At 48.6% G+C, this 21089-nt stretch overlaps 1 long non-coding RNA gene and 1 other non-coding gene across 2 annotated transcripts; one reads left to right on the plus strand and one right to left on the minus strand.

Moving 5' to 3' along the window:
• Positions 1-404: 404 nt before the first annotated feature.
• Positions 405-18125, plus strand: LOC107132604 (uncharacterized). Its single transcript, XR_001500568.3, has 3 exons — positions 405-593; positions 15186-15285; positions 17336-18125. It is a non-coding gene; the product is annotated as an uncharacterized lncRNA (long non-coding RNA).
• A 440-nt stretch (positions 18126-18565) lies between these two features.
• TRNAC-ACA (transfer RNA cysteine (anticodon ACA)) lies at positions 18566-18637 on the minus strand. Its single transcript has one exon. It is a non-coding gene; the product is annotated as a tRNA-Cys (tRNA).
• Positions 18638-21089: the final 2452 nt, after the last annotated feature.

Here is a 21089-nt window from a genome sequence, read left to right on the forward strand (position 1 = left end):
CTTTCTCTAGTCGCGGCGAGCAGGGGGATGCTCTCCAGTTGCAGTGCGCAGCTTCTCATTGCAGTAGCTTCTCTTGTTATGGAGCACAGGCTCCAGGTGCATGGACTTCAGTTCTTGCGGTGCACAGACTTAGTTGCCCCGAGGCACGTGGAATCTTCCCAGACCAGGGGTCGAACCCATGCCTCCTGCACTGGCAGGCAGATTCCCAACCATGGGACCACCAGGGAAGTTCAAAAAATGTTCAATTCTGACTTGGATGAGGCACCAGCAGGGAGATGGCACAGGCATGACCGCCATCAAATCTCCTGGAAAGCCAAAAGCCTTGCATTTCTACCCCCAGCGGATGACCCACGTCTATGCCAGGACCAGAACAAAAGTCACAGCAGCAAATCATAGGTAAGACGTACTGTCCTATCTGCCTCTGTATTTACTCACTTAACCTTCACAGGGAACTTCAGTGACGTCAAAAATGTTATCTCCGTTTTTGAAGTGCGGAAATGGACTTGAAACTGAGAGATGAATTGTCTCACCCAAGCTGACAAGAGCTCTGGATTCGAACCCAAGACTCCTGTCTGCAGATCCAGATGGGTGAGGTCTGTGCGTTTCTTCTAAGGCCGGACCTTGATGGGGTCCCCAGGCCTCCAGTCTTGCTTTGGAGCTGCCTCTGGGTCCTGGGGCTCACAGATGGGCCAAGCTCGGCAGAGGGTCCCCAGCGCGAGGGAGTTAGCGTGGGCGGGTGATTGATGGTTTAATATCTCACGCTGCGACCCGGGCCCCTCAGAGAGGCAGCGATGGGATAATTCAGTTACGGAAAAGAGAACGAAAATTCCAGAGAGAGAGAGAAGCGTGCACACCAGGAGCGAGCTGGGAACTGGTTTGGCTGGGCTCACAAGAGAGGGAGGAGGCAGGTCCCCGATCCTTTTGGGGGATGGAGTCTCCCAGGCCGCCCCCCCCCCCACGCGCCCTCCCCCAACCCCGTCCCTCTGCCACCTTCATCTGACTTCCGGTCTTGAAGAGAGCGGATGTGATGAGTGAGAGGCCTTGAGACAGGATCAAAGGCCCAGAGGAGAAGGCAGAATATGGCCTCCACTTGAAAAGGCTAAATCAAGGCTGGGGGGACAAGGAGGGGAGTCGGGTGCTGGTGGAGCTGGGAACAGGAGGGAGCTGGGGGTTCCAGACTCTCAGGTCAGAAGCCTCCAGTCAGCGTTGACTTGATTCCTTGCTGCAGGGGATCTTCCTGACCCAGGATCGAACCCAGGTCTCCTGTATTACAGGCAGATTCTTTACCATCTGAGCCACCAGGAAAGCCCCTCTCTCTCTGTCCACTCACATCCAAATCTTGGACTTCACGTCTCCCCACCTCCATGGCCGCGACCTGGTCCAGCCCAGCTTCCCTAACCTTGACAGCGCAGCCTCTCTGCCCTGGTCCCAGGCTCCTGCCCTCGCTCTGACGTCTACTTCTCCCGCAGCCCCCAGGGGGCGCCAGTGAACACCTGAGCCGGGTCGCATCCATCTCCTGCTTGGAACCTATCTGGTTCCCACCTGGTTTGAGTTTCCTGTTGCAGCCATTCTAATCCCCATAAATGTAGCAGCTTAAACAACACACACATGTATCATCTCACGCTCTGGAGGTTAGAAGTTTGGTTCAGGTCTCAGTGGGTTAAGATCCAGGTGTGGGTGACTGTGGGTGATCTAGGGAAGGATCCTGTTAACTGCCCTTTCAGGTATTGGCAGAATTCAGTTCCTCAGGGTTGTAGGACAGAGGTCTCTGCTTGCTTGCTGGTTGTCAGCTGAAGTGGTAGCCTGTTACTCACTGGCTGACGGCCCTTCCATCCATCTTCAAAAACAGCAAAGGGGAGTCTTTTTCATACGGCATCTCTCTGATCCCCCCTTCTGCCTCATTTTTCTTAAAAATTAATTTTTACTGGAGTGTAGTTGCTTTACACAGAGAAGGCAATGGCACCCCACTTCAGTAGTCTTGCCTGGAAAATCCTATGGACGGAGGAGCCTGGTAGGCTGCAGTCCATGGGGTCTCGAAGAGTCGGACACGACTGAGCGACTTCACTTTCACTTTTCACTTTCATGCATTGCAGAAGGAAATGGCAACCCACTCCAGTGTTCTTGCCTGGAGAATCCCAGGGGTGGGGGAGCCTGGTGGGCTGCCGTCTATGGGGTCACACAGAGTCGGACACGACTGAAGCGATTTAGCAGCAGCAGCAGCAGTTGCTTTACAATGTTGTGTTAGTTTCTGCTGTACAGCAAAGGGTATCGGCTATGTGTATACATACATCCCCCCTGTTTGTATTGCCTTCCCACTGAGGTCACCACACAGCACTGAGTTCCCTGTGCTATATGTAGGTACTCGTTAGTCATCTATTTCATACATAGTAGTATATGTATGTCAGAGAAGGCAATGGCAACCCATCCAGTACTCTTGCCTGGCAAATCCCATGGACGGAGGAGCCTGGTAGGCTGCAGTCCATGGGGCCGCTAGGAGTCGGACACAACTGAGCGACTTCACTTTCACTTTTCACTTTCATGCATTGGAGAAGGAAATGCCAATCCACTCCAGTGTTCTTGCCTGGAGAACCCCTGGGACGGGGGAAGCCTGGTGGGCTGCCATCTCTGGGGTTGCACAGAGTTGGACACGACTGAAGCGACTTAGCAGCAGCAGCAGCAGTATATGTATATAAGTCCCAGTCTCCCAGTTGACCCACTCTCCCCTTCCCCACCCCCTTGGTAACCATAAGTTTGTTCTCTACATCTGTGTCTCTGTTTCTGCCATGCAAGTAAGTTCATCTCTACCATTTTTCTAGACCCCACATACAAGCGATATTATTCGATATTTGTTTTTCTTTTTCTGACTTACTTCACGCTGTAAGTCAGTGTGATTGTTTAACAACATACATTACAATCACAAATCACATTACAATGTGATTGTAATGACAACAATCTCTAGGTCTGTTGTGTCTCTGCAAATGGCACTATTTCATTCCTTTGTATGGCTGAGTAATATTCCATTGTATATACGTACCTCATCTTCTTTATCCATTCCTCTGTTGATGGACATCTAGGTTGCTTCCATGTCCCGGCTATTGTAAATAGTGCTGCAATGAACATCAGGGTGCATGCTGCCTTGTGAATTATGGTTTCTCTGGATATATGCCTAGAAGTGTTATTTCTGGGTTGTATGGGAGCCCTATTTTAGTTTTTCAAGGAAGCTCCATACTGCTCTCCAGGCTTCCCAGGTGGTACTAGTGGTAAAGAACATGCTTGCCACTGCAAGAGACATGAGATGCGAGTTTGATCCCTGGGTCAGAAAGATCCTCTGGAGGAGGGCATGGCAACCCACTCCAGTATTCTTGCTTGGAGAATCCCCATGGACAGAGGAGCCTGGTGGGCTACAGTTCATGGGGTCGCAAAGAGTCAGACACAGCTGAAGCGACTTAGCATAATACTAAGAGGAGTTTTACCAATTTACATCCCCACCAACAATGGGAGAGGGTTCTCTTTTCTCCACACCCTCTCTGGCATTTCCTGTTTGTAGAATTTTTGATGGTGGCCATCTGACCAGCTTGAGGTGATACCTCATTGTAGTTTTGATGTGTATTTATCTAATAATTAGTGATGCTGTGCATCTTTTCATGTGTTTCTTGGCCATCTGTCTGCTTCCTTCTGCCATACTTAAGGACTTGTGTGGTTAGATTGGGCCTGCCCTATAGTGAGGATAACTTTGTCTGAAGATCCTTAATTACAAAGTTCCTTTTACCAGACAAAGTAACACATTCACAGGGCCCAGTGATTAGGACATCTTTTGAGGGCCATTATTTTGTCTACCAAGCTCCTCTCTCAGAGTGAAACTCCAGATCCTCACCAAGGCCATGAGATCCTGCACACTCTGCCCCCATTGCCTCCCTGCCCTCATTTCCCTTCACCTCCTCCCCTCTCTCCCTCCCTCCCGTCACAGGGGCCCACTCCACTGTTCTCCAACTCATCAGGCACATTCCTGCCTCAGGGCCTCTGCACAGGCTGTTCCCTCTGCCCGGATCAGCCTCTCACAGATATCTGCCTGCCTTCTCCCTCACCTCCTCCAAGTGTCCCCTCACCTGTCCCCTCCCCAGGGCAGTCTTCCCTGTTACACACAACTCCCCTTCCACTGATTTGCAACCATTACCAACCCCTATCACAGCTTTGTTTTTTCTGTATCACACTCACCACCTTGAGATACAGCCAAAGATGTTTACTTGTTGTTTGCCTTGTCTCTTGTCTGTCTCTCCCACCTATCAGAGGATATCAGCTCACCAGGGGAAGTACTGATCCATGGCCAGGGGTTGGGGAACACTGCTTTAACATATGAATGGTGGAGAAAGCACATTCAGTCCATAACACAGGATTACAGATCTACTGAGTGCTGGAGCTGAGATTCAAGCCCAAGCTCCTACCCACTGATTCTTATAGAGGATGGAGAAGCAGAAAGCTTGCAGAGGGAAGACAGAACAGATCAGAGAGCCAAGAGAATGCCCTGATCTCTGCCCAAGGAGCCAGGAGTTGGGGAAACCTGAGCCCACTTGGGGCCAAGACCACCCTAAGGTTTTGCAGTGTGCGTTGTTGCTTTAAACCCTAAATTGGACCTGGTCATTCTTTTGTGCAAAACCCTCCATTGGCTTCTCATCACTCTTAGAAAAAGTTATGGGCTCCTCCCCATGACCAATAAGCCCCTGTCCCCTCCCTGCTCTCATCTCTTGCCACTATCCTCCCTGACTTCACTCCAGCCCCCTTGATGTTTCTCAAACACATCCAGTGAGTGCGAGCCTCAGGGCCTTTGCACATGCTTTTGCTGGCATTTGCAGGGCTTGCTCTCTCTTCATTCAGGTTTCAGCTTCAGGCATAGACTGTTTCCTAAAATTCCTTTTTCCTTATTTTTTTTGGTAAGCAATTATTTTTCATTGTGATAAAATACCCATAGAAAAAGTTTAGTACATGAAGTATATTCGCAATGGTGTATACAACCATCACTATTGTCTAGTTCCAGAACTTTGTCATCACTCTCAGTGGAAACTCCATCCATGCTCATTATTCAGTCACTCCCCATCCCCCCTCCATTTTCCTTTTTTTGTGTTTTGTTTTTTATTTTTTCCTTTTTTTGTGTTTTGTTTTTTATTTGGCTGCACTACATCTTGATTGTGAGATCTTTAGTTGCAGCATGTGGGATCTAGTTCCCTGACCAGGAATCAAACCCAACCCCCCCAGCACTGGAAGCATGGTTTCTTAGCCACTGGACCACCAGGGAAGTCCCTGTGCTGGGTCTTTGTTGCTGCACTCAGGCTTTCTCTGGTTGCCCTGAGCGGGGACTACTCTGCGTTGCAGTGCACGGATGCCTCTCTGAGCTGGCTTCTCTTGTTGCAGAGCATGGGCTCTAGGCACTTGGGCTTCAGTAGTTGTGGTGCTCGGGCGTGTGGAATATTCCCAGGCCGGGGAGTGAGCCTGTGTCCTCTGCATTGGCAGGTGGGTTCTTAGCTACTGGACCATCAGGGAAGACCCTGTCTTTGCATTAATAGAACAATCCCATTTTTTAAGCTAGCTGCACAGCCATCCAAGAAAAAGACTACATTTCCCAGCCTCCTTGAAGCTACAGCAATGTGACTTCATTCTGACCAATAGCACGTGAGCAACTGGCAATGAGTGCAGCCTCTGGGCAATGCCCTTGAAGGGGAGGCGTGGAGCCTCCTCCTGACCTTTCCCTGTCCCGTTGGCTGGATGTGATGAGGGATCATCTTGTCCCACTTTAGAGGTAGTAGAACAGAAAGCAGAAAGAGCCTGTGTGGCTACCACAATGTTACCAACTATTCCAGCCCTGGACCATTTATACCTAGCTTAATAAGTGAATGCTTAACAGACCTATTTCTTATTTAAGCCACTGTAACCTTGGGTTTCTGTTCTAGTAGCCAAGATATGTTTTTGTTTGTTTTTAAAAATATATTTATTTGACTGCACTCAGTCTTAGCTTTGGCACGTGGAATCATCAGTCTTTGTTGCAGCATGCGGGATCTCTTAACTGTGGCATGTGGAATCTAGTTTCCTGACCAGGGGTCAAACCCAGGCCCACTGCATTGGGAGTAGGGGATGGTCTTAGCCACTGGGCCATCAAGGAAGTACCCAAAATGATATTGTAACTAATACAGAATTTGGTAGTAGAATCTAAACTATGTGGAATTTCCTTGGCAAGTGGGCAACTGGTGATGACTGAGATATGACAGGCGAGGAAATGCATGGCCTCTGTTATGCAGGGACAAAACATTTAGGAAGCCTACTGCTATAGACAGAATGTATGAGCCCCTCCAATTGAGAGATTGAAACCAAATCACCAATGTGATGGTATTAGGAGGTGGGGGCTTTTGGGAGGTGATTAACTCATGAGGGTGGAGCCCTTGTGAATGGGATTAGTGCCCTTATGAAGAAAACCCTGGAGAGCTCCTGGCCTCTTCCACCAAGTGAGGACATGGGAAGAAAACAGCCATCTATGAAGCAGGCCCTCACCAGACACCAAATCTGCCGGGACCTTGATCTTGGACTTTCAACTGGGATAAATAAATGTCTGTTGTTTATAAGCCACCTGGTCTGTAGGATTCTGTTATAGCTGCCCAAACAGACTAAGACACCTTCCATCTGTCCTATCCTTGAAGACAGCCTGTAGCTCTAGGGAGAGTGGTTGTCTTTCCAACACAAACCATGCACCAGTTATGACTATTATGTGAGTCAGAAATAAACTTGTATGTCCTTGAAGCCATGATAATGTTGTCCTCAGGCTTCCCTGGCTGCTCAGCAGTAAAGAATTCACCTGCCAATGCAGGAGACATTGGTTTGATCTCTGGATTGAGAAGATCCCCTGGAGAAGGAAATGACAACCCACTCTAGCATTCTTGCCTGGGAAATCCCATGGACAGAGGAGACTGCCAGACTTTACAGTCCATGGGGTTGCAAAGAGTCAGATAGGACTTATTGACTAAAGAACAACAACATTGCCCTTGCTCTCCATGTCCATTCAGCTTCTGAGTTCAGATGGCAAGAGTCTGGATGGCCAGGTCAGACAGTGATGGAGATTGCATTTTCCAAATAGCAGACTTCTGGGCAGTGAAGGGTACCTGCGTTTGGGGGCCTTGTTGTTATAGCAGCCTAACATTTGCCTTAACTAACACTCACTCACAAAATGGACTGCTTCCTTTATTGAGTATTACAAGGATTCAACGAGGGAATACACGCACAGCACTGTGTGCCAGGCACACAGTAGGTGCTCAGTAAATGGTCATTGGTTTTCCCCCACCATCATCACCTCTGGTTTAGGGAAAGAGATGTTCCTTCTCAAACTTCTGGGGAAGATGCTTTGGTATCTCTTGTTTTGAGACAAAAAGACTGGTCCCCAGACTGGCTTCCTCTCCAGCCACAGCTCCCCTCTGGCAGGCCCCCTCCCCACAGCTCATTCACTCTCCTCTCTCTTCTTCTAATAATGCTGTTCCCTCCCGGTACTCCTTCTTGCCTGATTATTTCCTTTCATCCTGCCCTTATTCCTTCCTTGAATTCCCCTCCACCAAAGCTGTAAGCTCACGGCCAGCAGCCAGCTGCACAGATGAGGGCCAGTTTCTCACAAAACTTTTTATGAACCTCCCTTGACTACTAAGTGGTTAAAAATATCCACTCCGCCCAGGCAATTTTGCTAAGCTGGTGTCAGGGGGAGAAAGGGAGACGCGGGAGAGCTCACAAATGAAGCAAATTGCTGAAAATCGGATTTTTACTGTCTTATCTAGGAGCCACATGAGAGGAGAGGAGATTGCAATTTCTGCCGGAACTTTCTCACATCCCCGTGTCTGAGGCGAGAAAGTGGCAGAGAGGAGGGGAGAGGCGAGTGAGAGAAGAAAGAACAGAAGGAGAGAGAGAGGCTAGGGATTTCCCTGGCAGCCCAGTGGTTAATGTTCCACACTCCCACTGTAGGGGGTGTGGGCTTGATCCCTAGTCAGAGAACTAAGATCCCACATGTCGTGTGGAGCAGTGGAGGAGAAAAAAAAAAATTAGAGGCTAGAGAGAGAGAGCGAGAAGGTCTGGATGCCGCAACCCCAGCCTGGGGCACCTAATCGGGCTGCATCTCTCTCAATGGCTCAGCAGGTAGAGAATCCGCCTGCAATGCAGGAGACACAGGAGGTTGAATCCCTGGGTCAGGAAGATCCCCTGGAGAAGGAAATGGCCTTACCCGGAAAATTCTTAAGTATTTTCAGTAAAAAAAAAAAGTCAGTATTTTTTTTCAGTAAAAAGATTCAGTATTCTTGCCTGGAAAATTCCATGGATAGAGGAGCCTGGCGGGCTACAGTCTGTGGGGTCACAGGAGTCAGACACAAGTGGGCACACACACAGATCTCTCTCAAAGCCCCTTTGGTCACAGCATCCAATTTTTTTAAAACTTTATTAGTATTATTATTATTTTGGCTGCCTGGCATGTGGGGTCTTAGTTCCTCGACCAGGGATCAAACCTGTCCCCCTGCATTGGAAGTACAAAGTATTAAGCACTGGACCACCAGGGAAGTCCAGCATCCAGTTTTAACTGCTCAAGTTGGTGTAATAGGGAGGAACCACTCACCCACTTTACTGATGAGAATACTGAGGCTCAGAGAAGGAAGCCTTTGCTCAATCATAGAGCTGACTCACTCAATGACTAAATGAGAATCTAGAACAGGGGTGGGGAAGTTTTTTCTGTAAAGGATCAGAGTAAACATTTTCAGCTTTGGAGGCTACATAATCTCTATAGCAAAGACTCAACTCTGCCCTTTTATGGTGCCATAGACAACAAGTAAAGGAATGGGCATCTCTGTGTATCAATAAAGCTTTATTTACAAAGTCAAGTGGGGAGCTTCCCTGGCAGTCCAGTGGTTAGGGCACCATGCTTCCACTGTGAGGAACACAGGTTCAATCCCTTGTCAGGGAGCTAAAATCCTACGTGCCACTGGACGTGGCCAAAAAAATAAATAAAACAAAACCAAGTGGCCCACTGGATTTGGCCTGGGGCCTTAACTTGCAAACCTCTGGTCAAGTGCTGTACTGTCCAAGATGGTAGCCACTAGCCACCTGTGGCTACTTATACTTAAATTCATCTGAAGTAAACAAAATTAAACATTCAATCCCTCAATCATGCTAACCATGATTCAAGTGCCCAATGGCTGGACTTCCCTCGTGGCTCAGTGGTAAAGAATCTGCCTGCCAAGTCAGGGGACACAGATTCAATCCCTAGTCTGGGAAGATTCCGCATGCCTCAGGGCAAACAAGCCAGTGCGGCACAATTACTGAGCCGGCGCTCTAGAGCCTGTGCAACAAGAGAAGCCTCCACTCGCTGCAACTGCAGAAAGTCTCATGTAGCAATGAAGACCCAGCGTGGTCAAAGAAATAAATAAACTTGGTAAGAACGGAACTCAAAGGCTGCGTGTGGCCATGCATGGGGGGTACTCTTAGATAGCCCAAAAGGGACCATTTCTATCATCACAGAAAGTTCTATTGCACAGTGCTGCTCCAGAGTTTCTGTCTCTAGATCAGGGGCTTCTCTGGTAGCTCAGTGGTAAAGAATCTGCCTGCCAATGCAGGAGATGCAGGAGGTGGGGCTTCAATCCCTGGGTCAGGAAGATCCCCTAGAGGAGGCAATGGCAACCCACTCCAGTATGCCTGCCCGGGAAATCCCGTGGACAGAGGAGACTGGCGGGCTACAGTCCAGGGGGTCACAGAAGAGTCAGAGATGACTGAGCACACACACAATGGGCTTTTTACTTTGCTTCCTCACCTCCCCACACATCTCTATTCTATAAAATAGACATGACTGAGCATGCATGCATGTGTTTTCTATTAATAGTAGTTGAAGAAATGATATTTGGGTCTGTGGAAAGGCCTTTATACTTTGATTTATTCAAACAACAAACATTTTGCCCACTGCTCTCTGAGTGCCAGACCCTGCTGTTGGTGCTGAGGGCACAGAGAAGATGGAGACAGGCCCATTCTGGATTCATTCATTGCTTTTTTGTCTCTCTGGATCACCTTCCACCCACATATCTGTGTGGCATCCTCTGATGCTTCATTCAGGTTTTCTCTCTTGCCACCTCCTCCAGGAAGGCTTTCCTGACCACAGAAGCTCAAAAGAGAGCCTCTTTCTCATGCTCTTTACTCTGCTTGATTTCTCTTCACAGCTCTCCCTGAAGCTGTGTTATATATCCACTTATCTGCTTATTTGTTTTCACCTTCTCCACCAGAACTGAAAATCCGTTAAAGCAGGAGTTTAGTTCTGCTTTCTCTTTGACAAGAATGGTGGCTGTGAGCCCAGGTTTTGGAACTGACTGCCTGAGTTTGCGTACTTCCCTCCCTTCTTGCAGGCTGTATGATGTTCAGCCAGATGCCTGGGCTCTGTCCATCTCCGTTTCCTCACCTATAAAATGGAGATAATAATAGTATGTTGAATGGTGACCCCCAAAAGACACACCCATATGCTAATGCCTGGACTCTATGAAGTGATCATATTTTGAAAAAGGATCTTTGCAGAGAATTCCCTGGTGGTCCTGTAGTTAGGACTCGGTGCTTCCACTGCAGTGGGCATGGGATCTATCCCTGCGAGGAACTAAGATCCAACATGCCTCATGGCACAGCCAAAAATAAGAAAAGAAAAGGGAACTCTGCAGATGTATTAAGTTAAGGATTCGAGATGAGGTCATTATCTTGGATTATCTAGGCAGTCTCTGAATCCAATGACAAATATTCTTATAAAAGAAGAGAAAGGGAGGCAGGTAAGGACATGATCCAACCCAGAAGTGACACACGTTGGTTCTGCTCAAAATTTATTGGCCAGAACTCATCATGTGGACCCAGTTAATTACAAGGGGGCCAGGAAATGTGATTCTGCCTGTAATGGGGAGAACTGGAAATATTTGGAGAACAGCAGTCATGACTTAAACACACAGCATGGAAGGGTGGTCTGTAGAGACAGGGAGAACCCCAAACCCAACATTTAGTGACTGGGTGGATAAGGACCCTGTAAAGGAGGTTATAAAGGTAGGGATGAGGTGGGCTCTGAGACTTTTCTGTGCGTTGTTCTGATGGCTGCTACAGGCAGAGGAAAGGTGACCCAAAAAAGGGCCAGGAACTGAGTGATGAGAGCACGTGAATGGCCAGGCTGGAGATCTTCCCTACAGTGGCCCAATAGTCCATCCTCCCCAGGATCCCACTGCATTGGATAGGCTCAGGCTAGGAAGACAGAATCCCCTCTAGGTATTACAACAGGAAGGGATTTAATGCTGGAAATCAGCCTGCAAAACAACTAGAAGGGTTAGAAGAAGACCTGCCAGCATCCAAGAAGGCAGAGCCTATAGGAACCAGGGAGAATCGTTGTTGTTCAGTTGCTAAGCCATGTCCGACTCTTTGCAACTACATGGACCGCAGCACGCCAGGCTCCTCTGTCCTCCGCTATCTCCCAGAGTTTGCTCAAATTCATGTCCATTGAGTTGGTGATGCTAAACATCTCATCTCTAAACATCTCATCCTCTGTTGCCCCCTTCTCCTCCTGTCTTCAATCTTTCCCAGCGTCAGGGTCTTTTCCAATGATTTGTCTCTTCACATCAGGTGGCCAAAATATTGGAACTTCAGCCTCAGTGACAGCCATTCCAATGAATATTCAGGGTTGGTTTCCTTGAGGGTTGACAGGTTTGATCTAGCAGTCCAAGCGACTCTCAAGAGTCTTCTCCAGCACCACAATTCAAAAGCGTCCATTCTTCAGCACTCAGCCTTCTTTATGGTCCAACTCTCACATCTGTGCATGACTTCTGGAAAAACCATAGTTTTGACTATACAAATCTTTGTCGACAAAGTGATCTCTCTGCTTTTTCATATGCTGTCTAGGTTTGTCATAGCTTTTCTTCCAAAGAGCAAGCGTCTTTTAATTTCATGGCTGCAGCCACTGTCTGCAGTGTTTTTGGAGCCCAAGAAAATAAATTCTGTCACTGTTTCCACTTTTTCCCCTTCTATTTGCCATGAAGTGATGGGACCGGCTGCCATGATCTTAGTTTTTTGAATGTCGAGTTTCAAGCCAGCTTTTTCAACTCCCAGCCTCAACATCAAAGCGGGTGTTTGCAGGATGATGCCCAGAAGAAACCTCACAACTGTCATTTGCAAGCCCTGAGTTACTGCTCAGAGCATCTCCAACCAGAGCAGGGATGGCTCCTGTTTCTCTCCTGTCTCACCAATCTTTCGTGAATGCCTCTTAATTGTAGACTGCATTCTCTAACCCTGCTGACAGTGGAGTTTTAGATGTGTAGTTCCCAGAGGTGCAGAGTTGCTAGCAGACACCCCAGCATACCCTAAAAAGGTGAAACATGGAGATGGTGATGAGGATTCAGAGCAAGAAGTTGGAAGTGATCCTGAGCCATGGTGGGGATCGGACCCCACTCCAAATGTCCAAGACAGCCTCCTTATTCCGTGAGGTTTTTCCTCCCCAGGTGTCTCTTACATTGGGGTCTTCCCTACAAAAGCAACAAACATTGGGCAACAAAGTAGAGCCCTGGTGATGAAGGAGATGTTTAAAAGTAAAGAATGGAGCCATATTCATTGGTCAAAAGAAATGACCTACTAGAGGACATGGAGGAAACTTAAACGTATTACTGAGTGAAAGGAGCCAGTCTAAAGAGGCTGCAGACTCTGATTCCAACTATATGATATTCTGGAAAAAGCAAAACTATAGAGGCAGTCCAGAGAAACTTGTTGCTGGGAGTTCTGGTGGAGCTGGGAGGAATGAATAGGTGGAGCACAGGAGGGTTTTCAGGGCAGTGAAACTATTCTGTATGAAACTTTCATGGTGGATCTGTGACATCTTGCAAGAGTGAAGCCTAATGTGAACTGTGGACTTTAGTTAGTAATCAATATTGGTTCATCAATTGCAACAAATGTACCACAGCAATGCAAGATGTTAATAATAGGAGAAATTGGCAGGAGAGATATGCAAACTGTCTGCACTATTCATCCAGTTGTCCTATAAATGTAAAACTGCTCTAAAAAATAAAATCTCCTAATTACAAAAAAAAAAAGTAGAGTGACTTCTTGGGGCTGAATCATGCTCCACTGTGCAGGTGTTCTCTGATGATCAGAAGGAGCCGATTGCTTGAGCTGCCATGAGTGTACTAAGCAGTGAGCTTCCAACCCACCAGCAGTCATGAACTACTCACCTTGAGCAGAGCTGAGGACTAGCCTGGCCTGCTTCTCTTATCCAACTCAGAGGTCTGTCTCCAGGCTCCCTTGGCAAGAACTATCTTGGTCTCTCCTATATTAGTAAGCAAACTGGACCTTAGTTTCACTGTCTGTAAGTGGAGCTATAATATGTAGTAGTCAGGACAGCCTAGGTTATGCTACATAACAAACAAGCCCAGATTGCTGAGCTATAAGGGGCTGTGTTTATAGGTTCCAGACACACTGTTTGTCAGTAGTCAAGAAAATGTGATTTTCAAAAAAGGATCCGTTATATACAGCAGGCCCAGGTTTGCAGCAGATAAGAGGGGCAGGGCAGATATTTCCGAGTTTCCACGGTAGAAACAGAAAACCCAGAGATGCAGACACTTTCATAAACGTGGCTGCCTGCCCCCTGCCTGGAGCCAAACAAGGAGACTGAACAGTTTCAAACTCAACCTCTCCCAGCATCCACTCTCCCAGTCCCAGAGCAAGCCCCATTCTGTTTTTCTCCCTGCCCCACATTCCTTCAGAGCTGGACGTTAATAAACTCATCACTGATGAGCAGGGAACACATCTGCTGAGGTTTTAATTACAGCAGTAAATTGGCCCAATTGGTATTTAATGTAGAGTAAGTACTGAGTTAACTGGTCAGGGCAGGAGTTACTGAGGTTTGCATGGAGGTGTCCTGAGCCCTGCCCGGCTAGGTATCCCTGGGAATCTCTGAGGGCAGGTGGGGGCATGGTTCTGGTTCTCTGGGGGCTTCAGGAGGACCTCGCAGGCCCTGGAAGAGGAAGGGAAGCAGGCTGGGTGAAGAGGTGAAAGGACATTTCTAAAACCTCAGCTCAGAGCTCTGCTCTCTGGCCTTGGGAATTTTCTCCCCTGTAATACTTGATCACCAGCTCGTACAGGCAGCAATAGAGGAAGGGTTGGGGATCCCACATGAAGGTGTAGGAGGTGGGGAAGGCAGTGGAGGTCTGCTAGGACTGGAAGGATTGGGCCCCCAGATGGTCAAGTTTATGCCAAATGAATTAAACTTTCTGAGTGAGGACTGGGGAGGAGAAAGCTCCCTGTCCTTTTACCCAGCTTCCTGTGTCTCCCCCAGAGGATGTGATAGAGCCAAACCTTCCAGGAGAGCTAGTGCTCATGAGAGAAAGAAATGAAAATCCCCAAACAATCAGAGGAAACAGGATAGGAGGAAACAACCCCACCCAGAATCCACTGTGGTTTATGAACTTTCCATACATTCCTGGTCCCCAGGATGACTGCATCTCACCCAGAGAGACAGTTTAGAAATCAGAGCAGAGTCCCTGGAGTCAGGTTGCCAAGACACTGTCTCTGACAGTGTCTCTTACCAGCTGTGTGACTGAGGGCAAGTGACTTAAACTTTGCCTCAGTTTTCTTACCTGTAAAATGGGGGTATAATTTCAAACCATTAGGCAAGACTAGGCCCAGCTGCAGAAACAAAAAAACCCAATGTCTCAGTGGCTGAAAATCACAAAGTTTATTTCTCACTCATGTTTTATGTCTATTTTGGGTCATTGAGGGGAGGCTTTGCACATCATAGTCATTAGTGGAGCATTCACATTCTGGAACATTTCTGGCTGTCACACCAGAAGGAAATAAGAGCTTTGGAAGTTCCTGCACAGGCAATTTGGAGAAGGCAATGGCACCCCACTCCAGTACTCTTGCCTGGAAAATCCCATGGATGGAGGAGCCTGGTAGGCTGCAGTCCATGGGGTCCCTAAGCTCTAGCATGGGAATAATATGTGTCAGTTTCACTCACAGCTCTTTGGTTAGAACTAGTCACATGACCTCACCCACAGGATGGGCAGGAAGCACCATTCTTGGCCAGCAGCACTGGCGGTTGTGAGTCCATAATGAGTGTGAAGTGCTGAGGATCAGGCCTGGCCTGTAGTGAGCACCCCGTGCGTGTTCCCAATTTTGTGTTTCAGCAGGAAAAGTGATTCCATTCAGATGCCTGTTGTCCTTCTGACACTGGTTGAGCAGGATCAAGATGGACTAGTGGCCGGAAGCCTGGAAGGTACGCTCCAGGTATGCACCAGGTGTATCCCAGGGATGTCCAATCACTGAGGTCCAGGCCAGGGCATACTTGTGCCTGATCCTGAACCTGGACAAGACCATAGAGTTCCATCATGTATTCTGGGCTGGGAAAGGTGAGCTGGAGCCTGCCCTGGGCCAACAGGCACCCCCCAACCCTACAGAGACGCACCCCACCCCACACCATCCATGCTCCCTGGGCAAGGGCAAGTGCTCCTGTCGGCAGCCCTGAACCTTTGGGAGAGTTAGGAGTCTGCCATACCCCGCATTGTCCTTCATGTATCTGCCGACTGACATCCTTTTCTCTTGATTCACTTGGAACCGAGTCCTTTCACTCACTCAGTTCTCAACCCAAATAGAGGAAGTGACAGATCACAGGTAAGGAAACAGGCTGTCAGAGGCAAAGTCACCCACTCAGTGTCTGCCAGCAGAAAGGGATGGAGGCAGAATTCAAATCCAGGCTGCTCTGTCTACGGAGCTTGAAAAAATGTCTCCAGGAAAAAAAAAAAAAATGTCTCCAGGGACTTCCCTAGTGGTCCAGTGGTTAAGAATCCACCTGCCAATGTAGGGGACACGAATATGATCCCTGCTCCGGGAAAATCCCATGTGCCGAGGAGCAAGTAAGCCCTCGAGCTCCAATTACTGGAGCCCAGGTGCCCTAGAGCCCAAGCTCTGTAACGAGAAGCCACAGCCATGAGAAAGCCGAGAGCTACAGCTAGAGAGCAGCCCCACTCACCATAACTAGAGAAAGTCTGTGTAACGAAGACTCAGCGCAGCCAGAAAATAAAATTAATTAATTAATATTCTAAAAATGTCACCAGCCTGCCTCTCTGAGGCTGCCCCTGCGTCCCCCACTAGCCCCCAAAGTGTCCCACCAGCTTTCCACAACCTTCCCCCTCAACCCAGCCCCTGAGAGCAGCAATCATGCAGAGGTACTGGTTTTACCATCATCCAACCAGAGCTCCCTTCCAAAGTGGGAACTGAGGCCTCCTAGGCATCCAGGTAGCCCCCCCAAAAGGTCACCATCACCCAAGGGCTCGAAAAGCACTGGCAACTCTGGTGAAAGTCCAGGCGCCCTCCACAGATGCAGCCTAATTACACCAACAGGGCCCAGCCAGGCAGCTCCTGGGCCAGGAGGCTTCCTCCAGCAGCTTCGGCTTCAAGGAGGCACCAGAGAAGTGCAGCTTGCCAGTTCTGAAATCCTCATCCAGCCCCTGTGGGAACGGTGGGAGGCCTCGGCCAGCCTGACCAGGAGGGGCCCTTTACCTGGGCTTTGTAGCCACATCGGTGGATTCCCAGATGGGGAGAGGAACAGGCAGTGTCCTGGCATGCTAGCAGGCACAGGGAAAGAAGTGCCTGCCTGCCCTTCCCAGGGGGATTCATATATATATATATATATATATATATATATATATATATATACACACATACATACACACATACATACACACACACACACACACACACACGTGTGTGTGTGTGTGTGTGTGAGAGAGAGAGAGAGAGACACCACACTGCCCCTCCTCTGTTACAGGGGGCCGAGAAGCTCCCCCTACCTCAAAGCTTCCCAGGCTTCCCAGGTTTGATTCCTGCAAGCTAAACCCTGCCTGGGGCCTCCCTGCCCAGAAAGGGCAGGAAAGGAGAGTTAAGGAGGATTTAGAGACCCGCCCACCTGCTGAGAGATTAGATGAGATCAATATACAGAGAGCTGGGCCAAGATCCCCTGGAGGGGCTCGTTAAGACCCGTGACCCTGAGAGGTAATTAACAGGCTTGCAGGGGTTGGGCGGGAGTACCACCCCACCCCCACCCAAGTACTCAAGCAGCCCCCAAATCGAGGGCTGGAGTCCCGGCTCCCTTCTTACTCCTCCACACCAGCCCTCGGTTCGGAATCTGGGTCTCATCCAGGTATGCTCCTGGGGTAGTCTGGAGGGAATCATGCGAATAGTCACTATCGTTTATTGGGTGCTTGCTGTGTGCCGCTACCTGTCACACAGTTCTGACCACAATCTGGGAGCAGTCACTAACACAATATCTACTTTTCAGACGGGGCACAGAAAAGTGGAGGAGCTTGTCCAAGGTCACATCACCAGTAAATGATGAAGACTTCCGTGGTCAGAGGATGAGATGGTTGGATGGCATCACCGACTCGGTGGACATGAGTTTGAGTAAGCTCCAGGAGTTGGTGATGGACAGGGAAGCCTGGCGTGCTGCAGTCCGTGGGGTCGCAAAGAGTTGGACAGGGCTGAGCGACTGAACTGAACTCCCTGGTGGTCCAGTGATTAAGAATCCATCTGTCAATGCAGGGGACACGGGTTCTATCCTTGGCCCGGGAAGACCCCATACCCCGCAGGGCAACTAAGCCGGCGCACCACAACTTCTGAGCCTGCGCTCTAGAGCCCTTGAACCGGAACTACTGCGCCTGAACGCTGCAGCTACTGAAGTCCATGCGCCTAGAGCCTGTGCTCCACAACAAAGGAAACTGCCGCAACGAGAAGCCAGGGCACCACAACAGAGAGCGGCCCCCACTCGAGGCAACTAGAGAAAGCCCACAAAGCAACAAACACCTGTGCAACCAAAAATAAAAATAATTAATTTAAAAAAAAAGTGATGAATCTGGGATTCAAATCCAGGCCCTTGGGAACCAAAGCTTGGGCCCCCACCCTTGTGAACTACAGTTTCTTTTACTTTCTCTGCATCCCCTGACCTGCTCAGACTGCTAGACAAGGTAACACCAATAACACCACCATATCGTCCCCAGTCATTTTTATGGCACCTTTAACCACTTAGAAGTCAACTGAGCATCCAGATGAAAGGAAAAAGTAGCTAGGCAATGAAGCACGTACTACCAGCCAAAGCACATAGCCCAGAAGGTCTATAAGCTCCAGGAAGATGGGGATCCCATTAATCTTACCTTGAGAAGCATAAAGACCAGCATGGGGTGAGTGGTCAGTATCTTTTAGTGGAGATGAATCGGACTCATGGTTGTGGCCCTGACATATAGCCTATGTACTCATAGAATGGCAACCCACTCCAGTGTTCTTGCCTGGAGAATCCCAGGGACGGCAGAGCCTGGTGGGCTGCTGTCTCTGGGGTCACACAGAGTCGGACACGACTGAAGCGACTTAGCAGCAGCAGCAGCAGTGATAGTGAAGTCACTCAGTCGTGTCCGACTCTTTGCGACCCCATGGACAGTAGCCAACCAGGCTCCTCCGTCCATGGGATTTTCCAGGCAAGAGTACTGGAGTGGGTTGCCATTTGCTTCTCCAGGGGATCTTCCCAGCCCAGGGATCGAACCCGGGTCTCCTGCGTTGTAGGCAGACGCTTTACCATCTGAGCTACCAGGGAAGTCACATTTACTCATAGTTTAGACATAATAATAACTACCATAATAGTTGGTTATGTTAAATGAGCGAAGGGAACTAATCAAGGTGGACAAACCAACAGTGATGAAGGCAAGAGATGGGAGGAAATCTTGCCTGAGTCTGGATTCCTTCTTTTGTAAAATGGGTTATCATAAGGGTTACTGAAAGGTGTATCTTTCAAGTGTCTAGCATGGTGCTTGTCACTTAAATATTAACTTGAATTTTTGAGGAGGCCAGTGTGAAAACTACGAAAACAGACACAAAATCTCAAAAAGCATGGCAGCCTAGGAACAACCTTATGAGGTTTGAGGAGAGCTATTGAACAAGAACAGAACTTGTTTCCGCCACAAAAAGCAGGACTAAGATCCTGTTATTTACAGAAAGCCTAATGGGGATTTGAAAAACTACCTATAACATTGATATAAGTAACAAGAGCTGACATCTATCAGCTCCAGGGCATTTGTACCTCCCTGCAATTGAATGAAATGGGTACTGTAATAATGCCATTTATAGAGAAGGAAATGGAAGCTCAGAAAAGGGAAAAACTTCCCCAAAGTCGCCCAGCATACAGTGGTCAGGCTGGGACAAGTCCCAGCTCTGTCTGACCCCAAATCCTGCCCTGAGAAAGATTAAAAGGATAAACACCTGAAGATCAACAGTGATTTCCTCAAGGCCAGAAGTTTGGGCAGAATTTATTGTCTTCTGGTATACACGGAGTATGTTTCCTGACTGTAATAAGAAAAAAGCCAAATATTAAAAAAATTCTCCCTAAATATAGGTAAGAGGAAAGTTCAAGAGGAAGAAGACTTTTTGGTTAGGGTCCCCACGGGAAGGACAGGAAAGCCTGGCGTCCTGCAGTCCATGGGGTCGAAAAGAGTCGGACATGACTTAGCGGCTGAACAACCGCATGGAAAGCAGACTCTGAAATTTAGGGATGAGACTTAAGGTCTGTTATAAAGATTCAGGAAAGGCCCTTCCTGGATGTCCAGTGGTTAGGGCTCCAAGCTTCCACTGCAGGGGGCACGGGTTCAATTCCTGGTTGGGAAACTAAGATCCTGTAGGCCTCATGGTGTAGCTAAAAAAAAAAAAAAGTTTAAGGAAGCTGTAGGAAAAGTTCCTTCATGCAACCTGGGGCCCGGTGAGGTTGGGGAACCATTACCACCCCTGGGAGCAGTGGTTTCTGGTCAGGGGAGTGACCAGTTTGCAGGACAGGCTTAGAGCTATCCCCCCGCCTCTCCCATCCACCATCACCTACTGGGTACCTCCTGAATCCACTGGAAGCCAGAGGACCAGGGAGACTCCAATCCACTCCAGCATCCCAGGCTGGATGGAGGGGAATGAAAGTGGGTCTTTTTTTTTTCAATTTGGTTGTGCCGGGTCTTAGTTGCAGCACATGGCATCTTTAGTTGAGGCATGCAGGATCTTTTAGCTGTGTCATATGAATTAGTAAAGCCATGTGGGATATAGTTCCCTGACCAGGGATCGAACCCAAGCCCTCTGCATTGTGAGCCTGAAGTCTTATCCACTGGACCACCAGGGGAGTCCTGAAAGTGGGTCTTGAAGGCCACATGGGAACTAATTTATCCTACCTCATATCCCCTGGTTGTTTAAGAGTCAACTCTGGTGGCTCAGACGGTAAAGCGTCTGCCTACAATGCGGGAGATCCAGGTTCAATCCCTGGGTCGGGAAGGTCTCCTGGAGAAGCAAATGGCAACCCACTCCAATATTCTTGCCTGGAGAATCCCACAGACGGAGGAGCCTGGTAGGCTGCAGTCCATGGGGTCGCAAAGAGTCGGACCCGACTGAGTGACTTCACTTTCACATATCCCCTCTGGAATGTAAATGAGCAAGGGACAGGATCAGGAAGCCATCCAGACACAAGTCCTGAAGCAGCTGTGACTCTTAACATACAGGAAGTGAGAAGGAGGCAGAGGGCAGGCAGCCCTTCTCTGTACCCTCAGTGGGGGGCCATGGGTCCATTTTAGAGCTGTCAGCTTGGGTGGTTCAAGGGTCCAGGATTACTAAGAGTCTGGGGAATGCTCTCATTTCCAAGAGTGCTCAAACCTCAGTTCCCTAATCCATGAAATGGGTATAACCATGGCTATGCCACAAAGTCACTGTGAGAGTTCGCTACATCATTACACATAAAAGGACCGGGACCATAAAAACGGTAATAGACGTATTGAGTGACAGTTGTGTGCTACAAGTTGTTTAATCGCTTTTCCCGTGTTAATCCACTTAAGTCTCACAATAACACTATAAAGTAGGATTTAGAGATTCAGTTTTGTGAAAGTGGAAATAGGAAGGTTAAAGAATGAGCTGAGGCCCCACAGTGAGGCTGCTGGACCCTTGACCTTCCTTTACCAAATGCAGTGCTTTTTCTACCCACAACCCCATAACTCCCATGGAAAAGAACAGGTGAACAAATGGAAGAA

This window comes from Bos taurus, chromosome 7 (genome assembly GCF_002263795.3).
Source record: "Bos taurus isolate L1 Dominette 01449 registration number 42190680 breed Hereford chromosome 7, ARS-UCD2.0, whole genome shotgun sequence".
In the NCBI taxonomy this organism is placed as follows: Eukaryota; Metazoa; Chordata; class Mammalia; order Artiodactyla; family Bovidae; genus Bos; species Bos taurus.